This window comes from Macrotis lagotis, chromosome 6 (assembly GCF_037893015.1).
Source record: "Macrotis lagotis isolate mMagLag1 chromosome 6, bilby.v1.9.chrom.fasta, whole genome shotgun sequence".
NCBI lineage: Eukaryota > Metazoa > Chordata > Mammalia > Peramelemorphia > Peramelidae > Macrotis > Macrotis lagotis.
Window position 1 is genome coordinate 87,003,172 of NC_133663.1, and position 15,152 is coordinate 87,018,323.

Sequence of the window (15,152 nt, forward strand, 5' to 3'; positions counted from 1 at the left end):
TTTTCTATCTCTTATATTTTATTTTTTCCTTAAGGATATGATTTCTCTCCCAAAACATTCAATTTTGATCAGTGCATAGCATGGAAACAATGTAAAGACTATCAGATTGTCTTCTTTTGGGGGGGAGAAGGGGATAGCGAGATTGGGGGGAAATTGTAAAATTCCAAAAAAAAATTTTAAATAAACAATTGGAAAAAAAAATTGCTATGATAATTTTTTCCCTAATCAAAACTTTCACTTCTGATTTGAATTGCATTTGTTTGTGAAAATTTCCAATGTTATGCAATAGAAAGTAAACATTATATCTTTTAAGATTGTCTCTATCCCTTAATTAGCAGCTATCTCCTTTTATCTTTGATTTTTTTATGTGATTACTTTTTCTAATTAGGCATGTGGTTTTTTTTAATTTCTTGTGGCATATGGTATAGGGCACTGATCTAAAAAAATTCTACTAGATTGCTCTCAATTTTTCTTAGCAATTTTTGCTGTTGTTGTTCAGTTGTTTCAGGCTTGTTTAATTCTTCGACTCCATCTGGGGTTTTACTGGCAAAGATACTATATTGACTTGCTATTTCCTTCTCCAACTCATTTTAGAAAATGATTTCCTGACTTTAGGCATGGCACTCTATGCATTGCCCCACCTTTTTATCAATCAGCATATTTGATAGCTTCTGGATCTTGTTTACATAATATGTTCCACTGATCAACTTTTCAATTTTCTAATCTGGTACCAAATTATTTTGATGATTCCTGCTTTATAGAATAGTTTGTGCTCTAGGACTGCTAGGATCCTTTCAATCTTACTTTTTTCTTATTTTCCTTTGGATTTTCTGATTTTTTCCTCTCATATGAATTTCTTTTTACTATTTTAGCTTGATATTTACTAAAACTATAAATTACTTTAGATGATACCTTTCTAAGTAGTACCACCTATTATTTTATTAACATAACTCAATCATAAGCAAACAATAACAAAGAAAGCAATGAACAATAGAGAAATGGTTATTCTCAAACTAGAGTCAAGATGCAGAACCTCTAAAAGTGACTGAAGGTTCAGGAGAGTAAGGGAGTGGCCTTGGAAGGAACCTGTACAAAGTTCAGATAGCAGGTGGAAAGGAAAACAAAATCAACTTTTTATTTTATTAGGGCAAGTAGGAGTACAGTAGGAGTGAGGACCCTGGGCCTGGAATGCTGAAAGAATGGAATGTATTGGAACTAGAAAATCAATTATTTAACCCAGGGAACATAAGGTAGGTTTTTATTTTTGTTTTATTTTATTCCATTTGGAAAATGTAGCCAATTTGTAAAACTGAAAAAGTCATTGGACATTTTATATAACTGTATCTTCCACCCTATAAGTAATTCTAAATAATGAGCAATTCCTGCAGACTAGCCCCTACATGCACTGCATGTGTTTATTGTTAAGCTAAGTGGGGAAAAAAGTCCTGAGTCATCATAGAGCAAACAAACAAAAAACTACTCAACTTCTAAATTCATTACACTATTCCCAGTAAGTTTTCTGAATGAGTATTGATCTTGGATTGTCATTACTTCCATTCAGCAGCTCTCATATTTTAAATGACTCATAAAGAACAACTATTCAGCCTAAGAGTATAGAGATCTGTACCCACTCCTTTCCCTAATAAAGAATTCTTCAATTCTGAACTTAGCTACAGTCCTGGGGAACCTGACCACTAATAATAAGGGATAGGTACCCCTTTTATTATATACTTGGTTCCTTAAGCCTCCACCTAACAGCCCTAGAGATGATTTACTAACTGCTTAGAAGATTCACATCTGTGGTCTCCCCAAAAAGAAGGGTATAGAAAGGTACTCATTGCATAGTCTAGGTCATGTATGGGACAAGATTTACTTTCTATATACAAAAGAAATTCTAAAAGACATAAAAATCACAGTATGCATTAAAAAACAGGATTAAGTAATAATTTATAAGCACTCATAATCTTTGAGGAGACTGATACTCATTTTACATTTCACCCTGTCTTTGGACAATCTCCCCCAAAGTCAATCTCTTCTGCTAAATCAGACCAGAGGTTTAGGCTCCATTTCTTATCATCTCTGATGCAGTAAGCCCTCCTTAATGAAAATCAGCTCTATTCAATAAGCTCAGAGTCTTTAGACATCATCTCATAATGTTGCCTTCAAACCTGGCATTTCTACAATACTCAATCACCTGCTCAGAAAAAAAATACAAAGGTCCCTGGTGTCAGCTTGCCTAGTTAAGTCTATGCTTATGGGGATAGGTACTGGATTGGGAGAAATGAACATTGCCCAGTTTTCGACCCCTCTGTCATAGTCAAGGGTGGATGGCACTGTTTGCCATACAGTGGTGTTGAAGGAAGATGGAAAGCTGGAAGTTATCTTTTCACTTTTTTCAGACATAAAACTCAGTTTTATTTAGAGGATTCAATACCCGAACTTCTTTTAAAAAAAAATCAGCCTGGGAATTCCAGGTACCACAAAACTAGTATTAAAGTAGGAGACTTGTAACTGAAAGCTAGGAATGCTAGGCTTTAAAATCAATTCAGACCTGTCATACTTCTGCCCTTAATCTTCTTCAAAATGGTCTCATCCTACAATTCCTGCTTCAGAATCTGACCTATATATATTCAAAGTTCCAAATCTATTCCAAACTAATTTTAAAGAGCTTGCTCAAATCAAAAGATTTAGCAAATTGGCAAGACTGGGGTATACTTTTTGTCCTATTTCAATTCCAAAATCCCTACCAAAAATAAAAATTAGAAAAAAAGATTCAAACGTTCACACATACAGGTGAGGTGATGGCTTGTTCAGTCACCTCTTGTATTCCCCTATTCAATCTAGACCACCACAGTCAGGCAGAAAGAAAGCGTGAGGATAATTTTTCTTGCATTTTAGTGAAAGTTGTCTTTTCATTTTCATTAACATAGCACTGTCAAGGGGCAAGGGGAGGAAACAAGAGACTATTCAAGATTTGCTCTGGCATACAAAAACACCAAGATCTTTCAGCACTAAGTCACCATATGGTCAGAAGCAACCAGAGTGTCTGTTACCTCCAAGAGGCCCAAATGATGACCCACATGTGACTGGTCAGAAGAAGGAAAGGTTACTTTGTTGATTTTCCATGCAGGACCCTCATTACAAATGTATCAGAGCTTGTCATCATAATGTTGGTGAATATTGATGTGCATTTGTACTGTTGTTCATTGTTATTTAGTTTTTTCAATTGTGTTTTAACTCTTTATGACCCCATTTGGGGTTTTCTCAGTAGAAATACTAGAGTGGTTTGCCATTTCCTTCTCCAGCTCATTTTACAGATACGTAACTGAGGCAAACAGGGTTATGTGACTTGTCCAAGGTCATGCAGTTAGTAAATATCTGGGGTCATATTTGAACTCAGGAAGAGAATCTTCCTTACTTCAGACCTGGCACTCTATCTACTGAGCCACCTAGCTGCCCCAATTATTGTCCATTACAGATGTATTAATATATTATGACTTAGTTTATTACAGATAATAAAAAAATACTGCAGTTACAGCAAAACCTTAAAACTTCAATATAGCTTTTTGTTTGTTCATCTAGCTATTTGAATGGATATTTACTAAAGAATATCAGTGACTAAGCTGAATTCTCTTCTTCCATTGATGATATTTATCTATAATATATGTTGAAATGTTGCATGATGCTGTTTAAACAAGGTTAGCCTTGGGGCGGCTAGGTGGCATAGTGGATAAAGCACCAGCCTTGGAGTCAGGAGTACTTGGGTTCAAATCTGGTCTCAGACACTTAATAATTACCTAGCTGTGTGGCCTTGGGCAAGCCACTTAACCCCATTTGTCTTGTAAAAACCTAAAAAAAATAAAATAAAAAATAAAATAAAACAAACAAGGTTAGCCTCAAAGTTAAGAAAGTTCTGAATCCAAGCCCTAGATTGAAATAATAGTTGTGTGACCATAAGCAAATTTCATAACTCTTAATGTCCTCAGGGAACTCACTAAGACTATAAATCACAGAGTAGTTGTGACCTTAATCTGTCTAAGAAATTTTCATATCAGGGAGTTTTCCTATCTGATGATGAAAACACACATACACACAAAAATCTAACAACCAAAAAAAATGAATGTATTAATTCATTCCCTCATTCAATGTAATTCAACAGCTATCCATTTATTTAAACTATTTATCAATTTATTATGCAAGGCATTGTATTAAGTCCTTGAGATTCAAGGTTTTGAGATTTCAAAAATGAAGTTACTCCTGCCCTCAAATAGCTAACATTCTATTAGGGGAGGACAAGCAGTAAATATGTATTATCTGCCAAGCACCATGATAGGGACTGGTTCCACAAAGAAAATAATGAAATAACTCCTGTCCTCAAAAAACTCACATTCCAATAAGAGAAACAATAAGAAAAGGTATCTTCTCCTGTCATTTTTCTGCTAATGTCATCAGTGTTCTGATGAAGATGCAAATGAAATTGTTCTCTGTTCTCCAATTTGACACAGCTGCCACCTATTCTGGAGACTACAGGAGAAAGGGAATTTTGGTTCATTTCGAATTACAAGCTAAGGAAGTTAAGACTGGAATGGGTATGTATTGGGAAATGAAATAATTTTAAGCTTACACACTCCCACTTAAATACATTACTCTCTTCTTTGTACATTGTGATCCAAGTATATTGGCCTACTTTCTGTTCCTCCCATATGGTACAATATGAATTTAGTTAAAAAATTTAATTCAATAAACATTTATTAAGTACCTAACATATACCAGGACCTACGCTGAGAATAGAGTTATCATTTGATTTGATTCTCCCAATAACTCTGAAAGATATGTGCTGTTCCTAGAAAGACTTGTATGAACTGATGCAGAGTGAAGTGAGCAGAACCAGAAGAACATTATTCATACTAATAGCAACATTGGGTGATGAGCAACTATAATGGACTTATACATTTCAGTAGTACAGTAAGCAAAGACAATTCTAAAAGACTTGAAAAATGCCATCCATATCCAGAGATGGAACTGCGGGTTTTTAAATGCAGATCAAAGCTTACTATCTTCAATTTTTAAAAGTTATCTCATGTATTGTGTCTTTTTTCCTCTCTAATGTTTTTTCTCTGAATTTGTTTCTTTTTTCACAATATGATTACTATGGATCAATGTTTAGCATGGTTATACATGTATATTTTATATTAGATTGTTTTCTGTTTGGGGGAAGGAAGGGAGGGAGGGAGGAAAAAAACTGTAAAACTCGAAACCTTGCAAAAAAATGATTATTGAAAATTACCATTGCATGTAGTTGAAAAAATAAACAAAAAGAAAAAGTTAGGTACTATTATGATGATCATTTGCAATTGAGACAGACAAAAGTTAAGTGATTTATGCAGGGTCACACTGCAGTTAATTGTCTGAGGTCATTGCTCCTCAAGTCATCCTGATTTAAAACATTATATTCTCCTATCACTATCTGAAGATGAATGAATTAGGAAGATAACATCATGAAGAAGGGGTGATCAACCATGTCAAAACTTGGAAGAGAGTAATGTGAAATAAATAAGGAAGAATAACATAATTTCTTAAAGTATTTTTTTCAGAGTGACCACATAATTAGAGCTCCAGATCTGTAATCAGGAAGACTTCAGTTTATTTATAGCCTCATACACTTACTAGCTGTATGACCCTGGGAAAGTCATTTAATTCTCTTTGCTGTAGTTTCCTTATCTATAAAATGAGCTGGAGAAGGAAATGGCAAACCACTGTAGTATCTTTGCCAAGAAAACCCCAAATGGGGTCATGAAGAGTTTGACACAACTGAAACTTAGTAGCATAATGAAATCCAAAGGATAAGAGTGCCCAAGAAGAGAAAATAGTCAACAAGGTCAGAAGTTGCTAAGTGGTCAAGAAGAATGAGAACTTTAAAAAGACCATTGGATTCCTCATTATTTAATGTGTGTGTGTATAGATATAGATATAGATATCGATATAGATATCGATATAGATATAGATATAGATATAGATATAGATATAGATATCTGATATAGTATGTATCCATTTCTTCACCCATATCAACATTTTATTGCTTTTATTTAATGATTAATAATTTAACTATATTAAGTATAAATATCACATAGATTTATAGTCATATGGCTAGAGGAGTCCATAGAGATGTAGTAAAAGATCTGAATTTTCCTGAAAAGAAAACGGAAACCCAGAAAGCTCAAGTGACTTAGAAAGAAAGATTTACAAAAATCTTCTAAAGAATTAAGAGCTCCTAGTGCAACGGTGATTTTTCTACTGCTAGGAGAAGAAAAAAATACAAAGAAAAGAAAAGACCCACTGGCCCATACTCATTTAGGACTCAATGTAATTACAGAGGGACCTTAATTAACAAATCCTCTGGGAACAAAACTCCTTTATAACAAAATTGTTCAAGTTTAAATAAGTCTAAAAAGTTTTATAAATCATAACAAACTGTATTAGTATGTGTTGTATAATTCAACAGCAGTATTTCTAACTAAAGTTTTTGAGGAAAATTATTAGAAATTTATCTTCAATACATCCTTTCTATTATTTTCCCCTTATATCTAGTGACTCCTCCTTTTTAAACCCAAATGTGCTTCTGTTTTCCAAATCTCTTCTATGTCTCATATCAATAGAGAAAAAGTTCTAGTATCAATTATTTACACTTGTTGATCGATTCATTTGACTTTAGTAAGGACAAGATTTAGTAAATATGTTATCTCAACCAAAAACTATCCACTAAATCTTTTTCTCTAATTGTAGAGCAAAGGTTTTGACCCTCTGCTTAAAAAAATTTAGGTATCAGCTTGAAAATGGAAGTAACAGGAAAGAAAATGTCCCTCAAATAGTGACTTCTTGAACGTCCATCTTTAAAGCTAAAACAAACATTAGACATGTGATTAAATCAAATTGTCATTGATCCCAGAGCAGGAAGAGAAAACTTCCAGTGACAAAGTGGACAAAGTTTCTATAATATGATTGCCAGAATGCCGTGGAACCCCTAAACAGACCAGATATTAATTCTCATCTAATTTGGAGACCAGAATTTCTTGGGAGGCTGATGTCTCTAGTGATTAAGCCTGAGTGAGATTCCATTAAAAATCAGATACTTCCAGTAAAGGTGTATAACAAACTATATAGGCCAAGGGTTTTGAGGATAAAATAACTTAATAAAATCTGAGATTTTTGTCACATTATTCTCCCAGGGAGCTATCCAGAGTTCTGGATTTCTTTTATCTTAGTTTTCTCAGACCTAGTGAAGCAAAGTGTGATTATGACTTTAGTGTTTGCCTGCAACCTAACCCTCTTCCCATAACAGATTATCCTTAAAACCAATCTTTTTCCCTAATGCAAAAACTTTCTGATCATGACTGACCTTTAAAATTAATCATCTGTCCTGCCCTATTCTCTATTTTATCTCAACTAACTTTTTGTGCCTATTTCCTACCCCAAAGTATGACTAGGCTGATTTAGACTGCCTCTCTTCCTAAACTCTGATCTAGATTGTGCCCCAGATCAGAAGTCTAGTGTCTTGGACAGTATCCTGCTAGAGTGACTGAGGAAAAGTCAAAAGGGATGAATTTTCCACCTGATAAAGCAAACCTATTTCCACATGCAAAGTACATGTCCTATTTTTATACCAGTTGTTTCCAGGACCCTTCTCAAGTTGCTCTTGATTTCAGACCTTTCATCCTATATCATTAAAATGCAATGTCTTATTGCAATATTTATGTCAAGAAATGTCAATGCATTGAACTCCTTGAAAGCATCAACTTTTTTGTTTTTGCCTTTATATGCCCAGCACTCGACATAATCTATTCTTAATAACCAACTGAATGATTGATCCTCCTCTTCCTCCTCATTATTATCATTGCATTTAATTACATTAAATGTCATGGAAAATTCTTATACAGAGCGAAAATTCATGACGAATTCTCTATGCATACTGAGGTTCACCAGATGTGTGGGTGACTTTATAACAACAAAGAACCTTAGTGAATAAGCAGCCACTGGAGGAAAAGAAAAGAGACAGAGATAGAGAGATGGAAAGATGGGAGAGAGAGAGAGAGAGAGAGAGAGAGAGAGAGAGAGAGAGAGAGAGAGAGAGAGAGAGAGAGCTTAGCCAAGTGATCAAAGGAAAAAGCAAGTGAATGAAGAACACATATTTTCTGGATTATGGAGATGCATTTTGATCTGTCAATGTGACTAGTTCACCTCAGAATATAACCAGGACAGTAAGACCAAAGTTTTACAACTGAAAGAATTATCAGAGGCCATCTAATCCAATACCCTCATTTTAGAGAGATTGAACCTGAGGCCCAAGGAAGCAAAGTGGTAAATATGAGGGTTAGGATTTGAAGCCTAGTCCTCTGAAAACAAAGCCAGGATTTTATATATGGAAAATGAGCCAGACCTAGAATTAAATAGGAAAGCTAGACTGTCTTGATTTGCATTCGGTAAATTATTCAGAGCTTCCAATAATCCCAAAATACTTGCTCCCTGCCCCAAATCACATCTTTTTAATACCTTATTTTCCAAACCAACAAAATTGGTAAGATTTTGGTTGATTTGATTAAAGAAGAAAAAAGGAAAACCAGATTTAGCAGTGCCAAAAATGAAAAGATTGAATTCACCAATGAAGAGGAAATTAAAGTAATAATTAGGAACTATTTTGTCCAACTGTATAGCAATAAATCTGATAACCTAAATGAAAAGATGAATATTTACAAAAAATAGACATTGCCCAGATTAAGAAGAGATAAAATACTTAAATAACCCCGGTTCAGAAAAGGAAACTGAACAAGCTTTCAATGAACTCTCTAAGAAAAAATCTCCAGGGTCAGAAGGTTTCACAAATAAATTCTATCAAACATTTAAAGAAAAATTAATTCTAATACTATATAAACTATTTGGGAATGTAGGCAAAGAAAGAGCCCTCCAGAATTCCTTTTATGATTCAAATATAATGCTGATATTAAACCAGGAAGAGCCAAAATTGAGAAAGAAAATTATAGACCAGTTTCCCTAATGAATATTGATGCAAAAATTTTAAATAAAATACTAGCAAAGGGATTACAGCAATCTATCACTAGAATAATATACTTAAACAAAGTGGGATTTATACCATGAGTGAAGGGACTAGGTCAATATTAAGAAAACAATCAGCATAATTGACTGTATCAAGAATAAAAACTAACAGAAATCATAGGATTATTTCAGTAGATGCTAAAAAAACTTTTGACAAAATTTAGCACCCATAGGAATAAATGAATTTTTCCTTAAAATAATAAGCAGTATCTATCTAAAACCATCAGCAAATATTATGCAATGGGGATGAAATAGAAGAATTCCCAATAATATTGGGGCAAAATAAGAATGCCCATTATCACCTTTTATTCAGTATTGTACTAGAAATGTTAGCTTTAGCAATAAGAGAAGAAAGAGGGGCGGCTAGGTGGCACAGTGGAGTCCCTGGAGTCAAAAGTACCTGAGTTCAAATCCTGCCTCAGACACTTAATAATTACCTAGCTGTGTGGTCTTGGGCATGCCACTTAACCTCATTTGCCTCGAAAAAAAATAAGAGAAGGAAAAAAAATTAAAGGAATTAGAATAAGCAATAAGTAAACAAAACTTTTACTCTTTTCAGATGATATACTTAGAGAATTGACTTAAAAAACTACTTGAAATAATTAACAACTTAATAAAAGTTTCAGGATAGAAAATAAGCTCACATAAATCATCAGCATTTCTATATATTATCAACAAAGCTCAGCAAAAGAGATAGAAAGAGAAATTGCATTCAAAATAACTGTAGTCAATGTAAAATGTTAAGGAATCTACCTGCCAAGGCAAATTCAGGAACTATATGAATACAATTACAAAACACTTTCCACACAAAGTCAGATCTCTTTTTTTTAAGGTATTTGCAAGGCAAATGGGGTTTAGTGGCTTGCCCAGGGCCACACAGCTAGGTAATTAATTATTAAGTGTCTGAAGCCAGATTTGAACTCAGGTACTCCTGACTCCAGGGCTGGTGCTCTATCCACTGCACCACCTAGCTGCCCCACACGCAAAGTCAGATTTAAACAACTAGAAAAATATCAATTGCTCATGGGTAGGCTGAGCTAATATAATAAAAATAGCAAGTCCCCTAAATTAATCTACTTATTCAGTACCATACCAAACTATCAAAAGTGATTTTATTGAGCTAGAAAAAATAATTTATCTGAAAGAACATAAGATCAAGAATATTAAGGAAATTAATGAAAAAAATGCAAAGGAAGATGGCCTGATCATACCTAATCTAAAACTATATTATAAAGATGTAGTTATCAAAGCTATTTGGTACTGACTAAAAATAGAGTGGTAGATCAGTGGAATAGATTAGGTTCATAAGACATAGTAGTAAATAACTATAACAAAATACTGTTTGATAAGTCCAAAGACTCCAACTTCTAGGATAAGAACTCACTATTTGATTAAAACAAATTGCTGGGAAAACTGGAAAATAAAATGGCAGAGACCAACTTCTCAAACCCCATACCAAGATAAGGTTGAAATGAAATGATTTAGACATAAAAGGTGATGCCATAAGTTAATTAGAAGAGCAAGGAATCACTTACCTCTCAAATTTATCGAGAGGAGAAGAATTTATGACCAAAAAAGTAGATAACATTAGAAAATGCAAAATGAATAACTGTGATTAAATTAAATTGAAAAGTTCTGAATATACAAAACTGAAGCAACCAAGATTAGAAGGAAAGCAGAAAGCTAGGAAATGATTTTTGCAGCCAGGGTTTATGATAAAGCCTTCATTTCTAAATTATATAGAGAACCAAGTCACATTCATAAGAAAACAAGTCATTCCCCAAATGACAAATGGTCAGAAGATATGAACAGGCAGTTTTCAGATGAAGAAATTAAAAATATTTATAGCCATTTGAGAAAAATTATCTCAATCACTATTAATTAGAGAAATGCAATTTAAAATAGCTCTGAGGTACCAACTCACATTTGTCAAATTACCTAAAATGACAGAAAAGAGAAATGATCAGTGTTGGAAGAGATGTAGGAAAACTGGGACACTAATGCATTTGTTGGGGAGTTGTTAACAGTTGTTGAACATTTGTAAACCATTCTGGAGAGCAATTTGGAATTATGCCCAAAAAGTTATAAATTGTGCACATCCTTTTAACCAGCTTTTACACTAGTTCTGTTCTGTCTCCCAAAGAGATCATAAAAAAGGGGAAAGGGATGTACATATATAAAAATATTCATAGCAGTTCTTTTTGTGGATGGCAAAAAACTGGAAATTAAGGGTATGCCTATCAATTGGGGGAGGGCTGAACAAGTTGTGGTATATGAGTATATAATGGAATACTATTGTTATGTAAGAAATCATGAACAAGAAGTTTTCAGAAAAACCTGGAAACACTTAAAGAACTGATGCTGAATGAAGCAAGCAGAACCAAGGAGAACATCGTACAGATTAATAGCAACACTGTGGAATGATCAACTACAATAGAGTTAGCTCTTCTCAGCACGATAGTGATCAAAGACAATTCTAAAAGACTTGTGAAGGAAAATGCCATCCAGATCCAAAAAAAGAAATATAGATTCTGAATAGAGATCAAAGCATATTATTTTCACTTTTTAAATTTGTTTCTCATTTTTTCCTCATAGCTTTTCCCTTTTGTTCTGGTTCTTCTTTTACAGAATGTCTAATATGGATATATATGTAATATGATTGTGCAGTATAACCTATATCAGATTAACTATTTTAGGGCAGGGGGAGAGAAGGGTGGGGAGGGAAAAACTTTTCAAAAATGAATGTTGTAATTACCTAGCTGTGTGGCCTTGGGCAAGCCACTTAACCCCATTGCCTAGTAAAAACCTAAAAAAATGAATGTTGAAGACTATCTTTACATATAATTGAAAAAATGATTAATTGATTGATTAATCAATAAAACTTTGTATTTTTCTATGAGACCATATGAGTGTAGATCAAAAAATAACCACTATCTCTGAGGAATCAATGTTATAAGTGAAACAAAGAAAAAGATAGTGATGGTTCTAAGTAGACTGCAGTGTATTATCAACAATATCTCAAAGGCAAGAAGCAATGTAAGAGACATTATCAAGGACAAATAGAATAATATGATGTGCAAAGAAAGAAAGAATAATAGGAAACAAGGTAGAAAAATCAGCAGCAAAAACAAGAATCAACAGATGAATGACCTGACTGTCACACTGACATTCATAAAAATATAATTTTAAAAAGACTCAGAGAGGACCCCAGCATTCTGGCTAAATATTCTATGAAGGATTTAGGGAAATATATGAACAGAGCATAAGAAGGTATGTTTGTGTAGGGAAATGCCCACTCATTGTGATTACTGATTCATTGAACCTTAAATTAGTAGAGCATTCTCCTGGATAGGAGAAAAGGAGACCCCACACCAATCATGCTTAGGGGAGGTTCTAAAGGAAATGGGTCAAAATTATAAGAATAGAAAGAGAGGGAGGGAGGGAGAAAGGGAGAAAAGGGGGAAGGAAGGAAAGTAGAGAAAAATAGGAAAAAAAGAAGAAAGGAAAGAAGAAAAGAAAAAAAGAGAAATAAAGAGTGCTTTCAGTGAAGTTTTGGAAAAAGGAATAGCACTTGTCTGACTAGGTATCCTAATTTTTGGTTCATAAAATACTGTTACTGTGGCCCCATGCCCATTCCCCGGGTGGAAAAATGATTGCCTTACTACCAATGATAAACCTTACATTATATTGGTATGGGAACTCAGGACAGTGAATGGGTGCAATGTAAATTGTATCAATCACTTGTCTGAAAGCAGATGTGTCAGTGGCCTTCAAACCCTTTAAGGGTTTGAAGGCTTTAAAAACTAATCACAGGGGCAGCTAGGTGGCGTAGTGGATAAAGCACCAGCCTTGGAGTCAGGAGTACCTGGGTTCAAATCCGGTCTCACACACTTAATAATTACCTAGCTGTGTGGCCTTGGGCAAGCCACTTAACCCCATTTCCCTTGCAAAAAAAAAAAAAAAAACTAATCAAAGGTTGGAGAACATCACCAAAATCCAATTAGATGATTTCGATTACATTAAATTAAAAAGTTTTTGCACAGATAAAACCAATGCAACCAAGATCAAAAGAAGTGTAGTAAATTGGGAAACAATCTTTACAACTAATGATTCTGACAAAGGACTCATTTCTAAAATATACAGAGAACTGAGTCATATTTTTAAAACAAAAAGCCATTCCCCAATTGACAAATGGTCAAAGGATATGCAAAGGCAATTTACAGATGAGGAGATCAAAGTAATCTATAGCCATATGAAAAAATGCTCTAAATAATTAATTATTAGAGAAATGCAAATGAAAGCTTTTCTGAGGTACCACCTCACACCTCTCAGATTGGCCATTATGACTAGGAAGGATAATGATCATTGTTGGAAGGGATGTGGGAAATCTGGGACACTATTACACTGTTGGTGGAGCTGTGAACTCATCCAACCCTTCTGGAGAGCTATTTGGAACTATGCCCAAAGGGCAACAAAAATGTGCATACCCTTTGACCCAGCAATACCACTACTAGGTCTATACCCTGAAGAGATGATGAAAAAGGGTAAAAACATTACTTGTACAAAAATATTTATAGCAGCCCTGTTTGTGGTGGCAAAGAATTGGAAATCCAGTAAATGTCCTTCAATTGGGGAATGGCTTAGCAAACTGTGGTATATGTATGTCATGGAACACTATTGTTCTATTAGAAACCAGGAGGGACGGGATGTCAGGGAAACCTGGAGGGATTTGCATGAACTGATGCTGAGTGAGATGAGCAGAACTAGAAAAACACCATACACCCTAATAGCAACATGGGAGTGATGTTCAACCTTGAAGGACTTGCTCATTCCATCAGGGCAACAATTGGGAACAAATTTGGGCTGTCTGCAAAGGAGAGTACCATCTGTATCCAGATAAGGAGCTGTGGAGTTTGAACAAAGTGCAAGGACTATTCCCTTTAATTTAGAAAAAAACAGATAGCTTATTTTCTGATCTTGTTACCTCTTAGACTTCTCTTCCCTTTAAGGATATGATTTCTCTTTCATCACACCCAATTTAGATGAAGGTACAACATGGAAACGAAGTAAAGACTGACAGAGTGCTCTTTGTGGGGGGGGGGGGGGAGGGAAGCAAGATTGGGGGAAAATGTAAAACTCAAATAATATCTTTAATAAAATTAAATTTAAATTAAAAAAACTAATCACAGAACTTCTGTGAAGAGAGATTAGTTAAAGGAATTACAGGCCTTTAGAACTAGAAAGGACCTTACTGGACAAATAATCCAACCTCTCCATCATAGTGATGAGATAGTGGCATTATTGGTAGCAAAGTGAGTCCTAGAGTCAAAGTCTATCTGATAATCTTCCTATTGTAACATGTTCACTATCCTCAATAGTAGGAGGAGGAAAACAACAAAACTTTTAGCAATGCTTCTTTTATGTCCATTGAAAATGTTATTTTCACATATCTTCATAAAACTAAACTACAAGTCTTGAGATGACTTGTGAAATTTTTTATTTTTGCTAGGAACAATGAAAAGAGAAAAAAAAGTTTTTCTGGAGCTTCCCTAGCTCCAGGGGGTCCACTTGATGAGCTGATTTGGAAAGAAATTTAGCTTTCAAAGCCGCCCCCCCAAAAACTCTGAGGGTTGTCACCTCAAAGAGTATAACACATTGAGGTATAGCTCCTTTTTCCTCCTGAAAGAGAGAAATTGTTCCTGCAGACATCTAAATCATATCTTGAAAATCCAAGGGGTACCAGATGATGAGGTGGTATAGCTTGGCTATTGATGTACTTGTCATTAATGTTTTGTATTGTTTTCAAGATCTACGTTCTAGCAAAAGTTTAATTAAATCTTCATTTAGTCAGTTTATACAAATGAGGACAGTTTACAGTCCAAGGAGATCATCGATTTTCAGATCAAGTAAGTTATCTCTCCTCATTTTATTTTCTAGATCAGTAATTTTTCCAATGAGATATTTCACATTTTCTATTTTTTTCTATTTTGACTTTGTTTTATTGTTTCTTGAAATCTCTTGAAGTCATTAGCTTCTACTTCATA

At 34.4% G+C, this 15,152-nt stretch overlaps 1 pseudogene; it reads right to left on the reverse strand.

The window, feature by feature from the left end:
* Positions 1-2,819: 2,819 nt before the first annotated feature.
* Positions 2,820-2,928, reverse strand: LOC141492407 (small nucleolar RNA SNORA31; annotated as a pseudogene).
* Positions 2,929-15,152: the final 12,224 nt, after the last annotated feature.